This window comes from Miscanthus floridulus, chromosome 10 (genome assembly GCF_019320115.1).
Source record: "Miscanthus floridulus cultivar M001 chromosome 10, ASM1932011v1, whole genome shotgun sequence".
NCBI lineage: Eukaryota > Viridiplantae > Streptophyta > Magnoliopsida > Poales > Poaceae > Miscanthus > Miscanthus floridulus.
This window is the reverse complement of record NC_089589.1, coordinates 59,704,094-59,715,449: the sequence shown is the minus strand read 5'-3', so window position 1 is coordinate 59,715,449 and position 11,356 is coordinate 59,704,094. Positions and strand designations below refer to the sequence as shown.

The 11,356-nt window shown below is 40.6% G+C and overlaps 1 long non-coding RNA gene and 1 pseudogene across 1 annotated transcript; one reads left to right on the top strand and one right to left on the bottom strand.

The window, feature by feature from the left end:
* The first annotated feature begins 3,546 nt into the window (after nt 1-3,546).
* Nucleotides 3,547-9,787, top strand: LOC136486631 (disease resistance protein RGA4-like; annotated as a pseudogene).
* Nucleotides 8,632-10,447, bottom strand: LOC136486633 (uncharacterized). The gene is made up of 2 exons (XR_010766902.1): nt 10,027-10,447; nt 8,632-8,705 (listed from the first exon to the last, which is right to left on the bottom strand). It is a non-coding gene; the product is annotated as an uncharacterized lncRNA (long non-coding RNA).
* Between the last annotated feature and the right edge of the window lie 909 nt (nt 10,448-11,356).

The window sequence follows — 11,356 nt, the reverse complement described above, 5'->3', positions numbered from 1 at the left end:
AGAGACCATAGTGCGTCTAGTAACCTCTATCGCGTTATATCCATTAGCGTGACTAACACGCTGGCATATCCACAAAACACTTTCCATGTAAACCACTGATGTAGCATGATATTAAGTCGCGCCACCGCGGATGATGTGACTGGCCAGCTCAGTCATGCCAAAGTGGATTGTGACTTGCCAACTAAGTCATGCCAAAGTGGATGGTGTGACTAGCCAAGTAACTCATTGCCGACTTTAATCAGGTATGAAAATTATATATTTTTATAGGTCCTCTAAGAAAGCCACGGAGCTTGATATTTAACTATAGCAACACATGAATATGTGAAAATTAAAGTTACATTATGTTCACATCTAAATATTTCTATGGTTTGCAATGACAAAAAAATCTTTTAGGATTGTATTTTAACTTGATACCGATTTAATAGTATATTGTCATATTATTGCCAAATTTATATTATGGATGCCATGGTGATATAAAAAAATTAGACATTTAAAATTTTGTAGAAAGGATAAAATATAAATAGAGATATCTCATTCTCGTCGTTGTTTTTCACGAACATTTGGTAGTTTTTATTTTCCCATTGCAAAGCAGGACATGTTTTCTAGTATATTATATATAATATAAAGAGTGAAAATTTCTCCCTCTCAGTCTACCGTTCTTATTCTCAACCCTCTTGTTCTCGTCTCTCACTCTCTTCACCATCTGTCCGTCCCTCACTCTCACCCTCCTCGATCCACCGTTCCTCACTCTCACCCATCTTCTTTTCGTCTCTCACTATCTTCACTATCCATATGTCCCTGACTCTCAACCTTCTAGGTCCACTGTTCCTCATTATCACCCCTCCTTTAGTCTTTCACTCTCCTCACCATCCATCCATCCCATACTTTCACCCTTCTCAGTTCGAGGTTGGAGCCACAAAACCTTTATTAGCGCCGAACATCTTAAGCCATGACTTGGTCGCACTAAACCCATTCATGTCAAGGACATATGTCTCGCCTTCCACCTTTCTTATAAACTCACATCATGTTCACACAATAACCATCTATTTAAGTTGAGTCAGCCTTTTCTATATGGGATTCTTTATTGCACTAGCATCTCCTATGACTCTTGGAATTTATTTGATTTATGATTGAATCAAGCCCAATCAAACTGAATAAAAATAGCTAGCTCATTATTATCGGCACAAGCACAACACAACAAATTTTACATTCCATTACAATGTAAATACATATTTACTAGTTATTATAAAAAGAACAAAATCCATATTTATCACGCCTCCAATTTTAAGCTCTACTTCAGATCAATAGTTTGAACGTAAAAGCAACAAAAGTGAGACTTCTTTTTTCTTTTGTCTAGAATAGAAAGAGAACTAGTCAAATGTGTCCATAGGTCCAAAATAATAGATCTCTAGGGTGCATAAACCTAGACAGTGCCAACGGGTAATAATTATTTATGCATAAGGACAAAGAAGCAAAACTCAAAGGGTTGACCCACAAAACAAAGAAAAGGAAAAAAACAAAGACAGAAGAAGGCACGGCAATTCCTTATATGCCCTCATTCTGAAGATTCTTGTGATTTGCTAACATAATTCGCATATCACAACGATGACCCTGCAGTTGGTGAATGAAACCTTCCCCTACCCCTAACGCCATCTCTCATGGCAAGAAACCAGGGCATTGAGAGACTAGTGGTCGTTATCTACTCCACACCATCTGGAGTTCTGGACTTGGACTAGCACCACAAATGCAAATCTGAGAGTGGAAAGAGAACCAGGGAAGTAGTGGGAACAATAGTGGTGCCACTCCCCACCAGGTTCTGTCAAATTGTGCTACTTCTTTTTCTTTCTTATTTTTCTATGATGGTGATGGTCCAACACTAAAAGGCTTTGTTGGTGGTGGTGGTGGTGGTGATGGTCCAACACTAGTGCCTAGTGGCTGTCAAGAGCGTCGGCGTTAAGGGTAGCAGGACCCCGACTATGTAGTTCGTAGTCGCGATCCGTGACTAAGGCGAGGTTTTACCCCTCTGCGCTTAGCCGGTTTGGAAGAAGGGAGGAATAGAGGTTAGATGATAATATCTTGCTTCCTTATTCCATTCCACCGTACCAGACTAAATAGACCTTAGAGGCTAACAAACCAGGAGCTAATTGTTCCTTAATCTAAGGAACTGATCTGATACTCTTCTATCCTAGCCACTATATGGCTCAACCTGCCCTGCATGCCCAGAGGGCGACGGCGCGGCCCCAGCAGCGCGCTTGGTGGCGTGGCGTATGTCTCGGGCGCGCCGTTTCCTTGCATAGGGGCGGCCCCACATGACAGTGGCAGTACAATAACACAATGCTCTTATCAATAATGGAAAATGGCAGAAGCCACCTTAAACGAAAATTTAATTTTATAAGATTCCCCAGCTGTTTGGTTGTCCGGGTGACGGGGTCTACGACGTCGGTGTGCTCAACACCCATTTCAGTGATGTGGACGCATGACGTGCTAGCTCAACAAAATCACAGAACAGTACTAGTCAAGTGCCATGAGGAAGATTTTTTTTAGCGCCGCCAGTTCTGACCTCTACTTCGGATCAATAGTTTGAAACGTTCTTTTTCTTTTGTCTAGAATAGAAAGAGAAAGGTCAAATGTGTCCATAGGTCCAAATTAATAGATTTCTAGGGTGCATTTTTTGAAACTTAGACAAGGCCAAAGTGTGATAATTGTTTATGCAATGAAACGGACAAAGAAGCATGACCCAAAGGGTTGACCCACCAAATAACGAAAAGGAAAAAATAAACTAAAGACAGGAGAAGACATGACAATTGCTTATATGCCCTCATTCTAAAGATTCTTGTGATTTGCTAACATAATTCGCATATCAGAACGATGACCCTGCAGTTGGTGAACGAAACCTCCCTTACCCCTAACGCCGTGAGGCACTGTTTATATTACCCAACTAAAACAAATTTCAAAAGAGATAAAAGGAAAGGCAGATTGGAATGCTAAAAGACCAGTGTACCGCTCACGTTTCACTTTCTGATTTTCTCCTGTCCACTATTTCCTGCAATTCTCCCAATAAGGGCCTGTTCGTTTTACTTCAAAACCAAAGGGATTGGGAGGGATTGAGGCGGGTTAAATCCCCTACAAGTCAAAATCCTCATCAATCCCCTCTAATCCCCATAGTTTAGGGACAAAATGAACAAGGAGTAAATAAGGACTCCGGTCTCGTGGCTCGTTGCTCCCAGTGTCACACACGCCGACACGGATGGGAGGAGCTGGTTGATGCCAGCAAGCCTTGATAGGCTTTCACCGACGACTTTTCTGATGTTACAAAAGAGTCGGATATTGCTGAAGTCAGATGCTTTGCGTACAGAGTTTGTGCTTGTTTTGTTGTATGCAGAAAGGAGTCTTCTGTGTGTTCGAGAAAAAAAAAGAGAGGAACAAGACAGGGGTATTGTTGTCTTTTGTTGAAATCTAACGGTGTTAGCCCTTGCTTTCTAAACCAACCACGAAAAGAGACCGTTATATATATCACAAAAATGAGTGCATCTCTCCCAAGTCACGGTCAAAGTCTCCTCCCCTCACCACCGAACTCCATCTAGAGCACAACGCCAGGTGCGTAATAATAGCTACAGCTCTCAATAGATGAGGCTTAACATCATGTAAGGGTGAATTACTTCATAGGCTAGTTTAGATTCTCCAAGCCTGATCCTGGTACAGCTCTTAGGTTTATTGTAGTTGAGTAATACTAGTCTGTTCTGGAGTCTTATGAGGTGCTGATTATGCATTGATTATTAAAGATCGGTTTGCATCTTTCTGAGGGACTAATTATGTATAGATTTTTCCTCACAAATAGTCGACCATTGATTTTTAAAGATCTTGTAATATCTCTCATCAGCAATTCTCCCAGAAATCATAGTTAGTACTTCACATCTGGCACTCACTCTGCTCCTCGAATCCTGCTCTCCTCTCCCATCCACACTGCACAGTTTCACCCTTAATACCACATCTGTAGCCAAGTATAGTAGTTTTGATCCACAAAGCTTGTTTCTCATGATTTATCCTTGTTACAATTTTTACTTTCAGGGGTTATAGTGTGAATATCAGTGGTTATACCGATACCCCAGCACTGACATAAATTCTTTGGAAGTGTTCACTACATGTAACCTTTGGATTCCTGTGCTGGAATCTTAAGGTAATACTAGGCACTAATTTAATATTATTTCATATATATGATATATGTACTGTAAAATGTGCTGCAAACAACATTAGCTTACCAAATGCAATTTACTCTCAGATGCAAAGCCGGATGTGGTCATCTCCCCTGCTACAAGATGCTCCTTAAGTTTTATGTGCTCTCTTGTCTGTTTTATTCAACCCATCGTCAGTATGCGCATCTCCACACCACTAGGAACCGTCAGTGACTAAGAACCACTGTGATCGATGGAGGACCCGGGCCTGTTGAGTGCATTTCTAGACAACCTCGTGTCGAGATTGTTCTCGATGGCAGAGGAGAAATACAAGCTGTACAAGGGCTTTGAAGGAGATCTGGCTTTTCTGAAGAGTGAGCTTAAAATGATCACTAGTGCCATTGATGGGCAGCTCTTGGGGTAGTATGATCACATACTGTCTGTCCTTTGAAGAGTTGCGCCAAGTGGCTCATGAAATGGAGGACTGTATAGATCACATCGTATATGATGCATCTTGGGAAGAACAACAGCCATGGTACTGCAAAATGGTTAAAACTGGGAAGAAGAGAAAATCACGTTCACAGTTAGGCGAAGAGATGCAACAACTAAGGTGCAGACTGGAGGAAGCACTCCAACGGCAACAGAGGTATTCAGTGTCCCGTCCATCCACATTCCAGCCGGCAGAATCATCCTTGAATCACTATATCCTTTCGGCTGATTTGGTTGGCATCAAGCCACCCCTTGAGGAGTTTCTGGAGCAGTTGGCAGAATTTGAAGGTCAAACCAAGCAGTTGAAAGTGATCTCAATAGTTGGCTTCTGTGGATTGGGGAAGACCATCCTTGCCCGGGAGTTGTACAACAGCATGATCGGCAAGCAATTCCACGAAAGGGCATGTGTTTCTGCAGTGCATGGGGATCCGAGCAAGCTCTTAATAGAGATACTCAAGGAACTGCAGAAACCACCACCGGATACCTCCGATGTCTACCAGCTTAGTACTGATCTAAGGAACTTCCTAAATAACAAGAGGTAAGAAATTTTCTACCATCGCTTAGACAACAGAAGACAGTTGCCTACTTAAAATTTTATGAAAATCTTTCTCTAAAGCCAACTGTAGACAGCATGCAGAGACTTTAGTTATGAGAAAGATCTAGTCAGATAGTTTAGTGGTACAAAATGTATATGCGGATTCACAAATGATTTAGTAAAATTATTCAAATATGTAAGTAGTTTTGCCTAGAGCTCTTATAAAACTAAGGAGATTAATAAAAGAATTGCAAAAGCCACTCTTGGAATTCTGGCCTCCATATATACTGCACATGCTAATATATATACCACAATAAGGAGCAGTTACTCTTTTTAACTGTAGAAAACATGTATTTATTTCTGAAGGAGAACGTTGTCAAACGAAAATAATTGATTACCTTTCCTTCACGTGTTGATCACTATGGTGTTGGAGGTTTTTGTTGATTTGTGTATTCTCATTCCACACTATTCCAGGTATTTCATTGTAATTGATGTGCGGTCAGATCAATGGAGTACTATAAAGTCTGCCTTTCCTCGAGATGTTACCAGCAGAATATTGGTGACAACGAAAACCAAGTCAGTGGCTAATACTTGCAGCTCTACCAACGGCTATATTCACAAAATGAGAAGACTTGATGAGAAACATTCAAAGCAGTTATTCCTGAAGGAAGCTTGTCCAGTGGAATATTCAGAGTACATGGGGTCTGATCTGGCAGCAATTTTAAAGAAATGTGATGGCCAACCACTCGCTCTGACTGCCGTTGGCCAATTCATGGGAAAAAAGAGTTGGCCAACAGGACATGACTGTGAAGATGTGTGCAACCAGCTGGTACGGTTTTACCATCTGCAGAGTGGTGACGATACTTTGGACAGAATGCTTCAGGTCCTGATCCATGACTACACCAGTCTGCCTAGCCATGCACTCAAGCTTGCTTTCTGTATTTTGCTATGTTTCCAAGTGATCATCAAGTAAGGGCGAAAACGCTAAAGAGGCAATGGTTAGCTGAGGGATTTCTGCGGCCAACAAATTTATGCACTGACCTTGCAGCTGAAAATTTCGAGAAACTCTTGGACCAGAACATCATCGAACCCATTGATGTGAGCAACAACACAATTGTGAAAACATGCAAAACTTATGGCATGATGCATGAGTATATTACGCTCAAGTCTCTCTATGAGAACTTCATCACTTTGTTCGATGGACAGGAGCTCCAACCTAAAAATGCCCGTCGTGTTTCTCTCCGTCACAACACCATTACAGATGGTGCCACTTTGAACAGTGATCTCTCTCTTGTCAGATCTCTGATAGTATTTGGGGAGGCAGGTAAAACTATGTTGAATTTCAACAAATACCAACTGCTAAGGGTGTTGGACCTTGAAGACTGTACAGACTTGCAAAATGATCATCTCACAGAAATATGCAACCTATTGCTTCTTAAATATCTGAGCCTAGGAGGAAATGTTACCATCCTTCCCAAAGAGATAAAACAACTGAAACTTTTCGAGACACTCAACCTAAGGAGAACGAATGTAAAGATACTTCCAACTGAAGTTATTCAGCTGCCCCATATAATTCATCTCTTTCGAAAATTCAAGCTTCCAGATAAAGCCATAAATGATGAACTGCAGAAATTTCTTACTTCAGCAAAATGTAAAGTGCAGACACTGGCAGGATTTCTTGTAGATGAAAGTGACGGATTTGCAGAACTTATGGGTCATATGAAAAAAATTGCGGAAGGTAAAGATCTGGTGAGTCATCTGCAACTAGTAGTAAATTGACCACTCTTCAGAAGGCCATACAGGAGTTCATTCATGACGACAAGGATGCAAGCAATGATCCTCGTTCTTTGTCACTCCATTTCGACAGATGCTCTGAAGACTTTCTGAAAGAACTGAGAGCTCCCTGCTATCTCAGTTCGCTGAAATTACAGGGCAGGTTACTGGAACTCCCTGGATTTGTCACGGCACTGCACTGACTCAGGGAGTTATGCCTTCAGTCAACTAAACTTACAGCTGATCTTCTCTCAGCTTTGACAAATTTGAAGCATTTGCAGTACCTGAAGCTGATTGCTGATGAACTTGAAGAAATCACCATTAAGAACAAGGCATTGCCAAGGCTGCTCTGCCTATGTTTTGTGCTGCAGCATCCAACATTCCCAAAGATCGAAGAAGGCGCCTTGCCATTTCTTGAATATCTTCAGCTGCTTTGTAAAGATATGGACGGCCTCTCTGGAATCCAGATTAAAAGTTTCACATGACTGAGGGAAGTAACTCTTGATATTAGAGTCACCAATGGTACTAAAGTGAACTGGGTGAGGGTGGCTACGGAACATCCGAACAAACCAAAAGTTCTGCTCAAAAGGGCTGTACCAACTGAAGTTTATCTTGGAGGAGCTTCTGCTTCATTTGGCACAACTGAGAATGGAATTGTAAATTGCTCTGTTCTGTCAGAGGGACAAGTACAGGAAACTGACACCCAAATGCCACCTGACGAACCAAATTCGGTATTCAGTAATATAGGACATCCAGTGGTTTGTGCGGCTGGTTCGTCCATTGCTGGCAATGGCACACTAGCTTCTTAATTCTTCATTTCTTACATGAATGATGACGATTGGATCCTCGAGGGAGGATCATGGTCAGCTTTGTGTCCCTTCTCTTTTGCATATCATGTCCAGCCATTTTTTTCACCTATAAACATCCAATATACCATGGTCTTGTTTAGATCCATTAAAAGTAATAGTTACTCTATATGTTCCAAATTACAGGCCACTCTAGTTTTGTCCTAAGTCAAACCAATATTTATGACACCAAATTAGTATCATTTAGATGCACCATGAAATATATTTTCACAGTATACTTGTTTGGTGTCATAGATGCTAGTACTCTTCGTTATAGGGTTGGTCAAACTTAATATAGTTTGACTTAGGACAACTCTAAAATTGATTTATTTTGGGACAGAGAGAACATATACTTAGCCTATGAGCATCTTATAAAAGTTCTTTACACAAATATAATTTTTATACTAAGGAAAATGTTCCCTCCAATCGAAAATGACTTTTTGGCTAGGACATTTAGTGAAATATGTTTATATAACACAGTAAAGGTGAACCTTTATGAAACGTCTTTTCGAGTTCAATATACTCTATTATTTGAATATCAAAACTTCATATAAGAAATTGGTAACCATAATTTGAAATAGTTGACAGAACTAAGCCAAAATAATCGCTTATTTGTGACTGAGTATTAGTTGCTAGAAGTTAATATTTTTAACAAAAACCTTACAAAAACAGGTACAGGAATCTAAACCTTACGAATCATGCTTATCTAATTGGGGAACAGTTAAAATTTTTCTCTGTTCTTCTTTTCCTTGATGTTATTTGCTTTCGGCAATCATTGATGTAAAAGATAGAAAACATATTTTTGTAAGTCTATATTACCTGTAACTTTGAAAATGAAATATTATTGTAGTAGTTCTCATAGGAAATCTAGTTGTATAGTTAATCTGCATCCTGTCATTGATAGTTCCAAACAAACAAATGGTCAGATTTCAGAGTTTTACCATGTCGACTCTAACGAACAAGAACATAAACATTAAACACATCTGTGAAATCGAGCAAAATACTACTACTTGTGCTCTGTACTGAGTACTGACAGCTCAGTTCTAGTTTCCTGAACACTTCTTCTCAATTGGTCTTTTCCAATCCAAAACCCATGATCATTTGCATAAAATAAAACCATAACGTTCATAGAAATTGCATTTGTTATTCTGTAGTGATGTGAGCTACCTTTGCCACCTGATGTTCCCAAATAATGTTGTAAATCACTATACATTTGTATACAATATAATTGCCACTGATTTTTTTCCAAAACGTGCGTTACTTGTTTGGATTTAGGGATAGTGGCCTGGGCTACTTGTTTCCTAATGAAGGTTAGGACTATCCAACTTCATGTGCAAGTCATAATCCTGCCTACTATCAGAATAACGTATAAGTGGGAATTCTTGTTTGTCTTGTAAAACAATTATTGTAGAATTAGCAATTTATCTTTGTAGCTACCTGGATTTCATAGTACTATGACAAAATAACTGCAAACAAAAGACATGAGAAAATAAAAATTACTACAAATTGCTCGCTGTACTTCTACCCAAAGATAAGTCGCTAATTGTTTTATGATGTCCATTCCTGTTTTGCAGCATGATCGAGATGAACCATTCAGTTGAGGATTCTTTGTTACTGGGTAGAGTTGCTACTTCGGTTTGTCAGACAACGGTGAAGAATGTTCCATTTCCTGATGGGTGGAATAAAAAGGAAAAGCTATTTATGTGGACACCAGCTAAACTGTGCTCCTGATAAAATCTCCACCATGGATCACTGAACTATCCAATCTAATAATTTTATTTTACTGTCTAAATGACTCCACTCTTGAGTCATGGTTACAATCCTTTTTCCATCATATATGAATTTAGTACTCAGGATAATGGTATGTAAACCAGGATTCGTTCCTGCAAATTGCTGCAGGTCTGAACTCCCTGTTCCCTTTTCCCTTTAGAATATGTAATAAATGAAGACGGTTCATTTGATGATTTACTTAAGAGGCTCGTTATGAACACATGAAAAAAAACGCTTGAGACCTTCTACTGATCACTGCAACATAATAATCATGAGTAACGAAATTGGAAAACATTGTCCTTTGCTGGGGCAAAGCCGCCAAGGATGATTTGGAGATTTGTTCTGTTCATTTGGGGCATGGTTTTCGGTCGAATAGTTTTTTATTTGAATCAACGCAAAAGGGATCACACTGGAGATATCAGAGATGGGAGTGGGCAATCACCTGAGTTCCAAACCATGGGGGTTCAGCGTCAGCGCAAATGTGCAATGCGGCACGCTTGGCCGCCTGTCGTTCCAGTCCCCTGCTGCCAGCCCGGCGGCGGCGGACTAGGAAAAATCTGGCCACAACTATGTGCCCGCAATCCGCATCCTGCCAGTGGCGCACCCCCATCGTCCCTGCGTCTTCCTCATCCTCCGTGCGCGTAATGTCGCCGCCACCGAGCGACGCGCCGACGCCCCTCGCCGTTGTCTCCTCCTCCCATTTCGACAGCCCCTTTATGATTTGAGGGTTTCTTCACCAAATCGAATGCTGTCGAGCTCCTCTGTCTCGACTCCTGAAATTATTTTGCTGTGAGACCTGACAGCGGCGCAACCGCGAAAGTCCCAAGTCCCCAGTCCCAGACGCCAAGGCTGGTACAGGCAGCGGTAGCTGCAGTTGCAACACTAGAGAGCCTAGTTATTAGACCGGACCGAAGATTGAACCGGCGAAGCCATCGGTTCACTGGTCCAATCGTTTAGAACTGGTTGAACCATCGGTTCAATGGTTTTGGACCGGACGAATTGAACCGGCCACAAAAACTCTGAACCGGTATATATATATTGCTATAATTAATAATTAACAGATGATAAACAACACAAATTTAATTGCACAACTATAAGGTTCATACATATGTATATATAGAACGACACATGTTCTTAATTCAAATTAGCAACATATGATTGATCATATATACAAATAAACTAATAAAAACACAATTATATAACCACCTTTGAAATAATCTAGCCACAAGTCCACAACAGGTACTCCAAAATCAACATTTGTCTGTTGACGGTTCTTAACTCAAATGATCAAATTGTTAAAAGATAATAAACAACAACATCCCATAATGCATCATAGCAAGATAGACCTTAACTTGACAGGTTCTAAAAAAGGATTTAAATAGTAATTCAAATATTCAGTGTTGGAAAATAATCTCAATGCTGAGATAAAGTGTACCATTGTGAAGAGCTCGTCGAGATAATCAAAATAGATATATTATTTATATATTTTAGAGCTAGACTGAAAAAGATATTAAATTTTGAAATTAATAAAAAAGCATCCAAAGTCAATCAACAACAAAAACATAAAGCATGGAGCCTGGCAGGCAAGTACTATACGCACGCACACAGCACGCTCAAACACGCTAGGCCAGCAGGCGGCAGTAGCAGAAAGGCCCAGGCCCAGCGCCAGTTGCTCACGCGGGATACCAGCAGGAAGCAGCACGCGCACCACCAGACGAGATTACCAAACCAGGACGGTTCAGACGGAACCGGCCGGTTCACCGGTTCCGAAA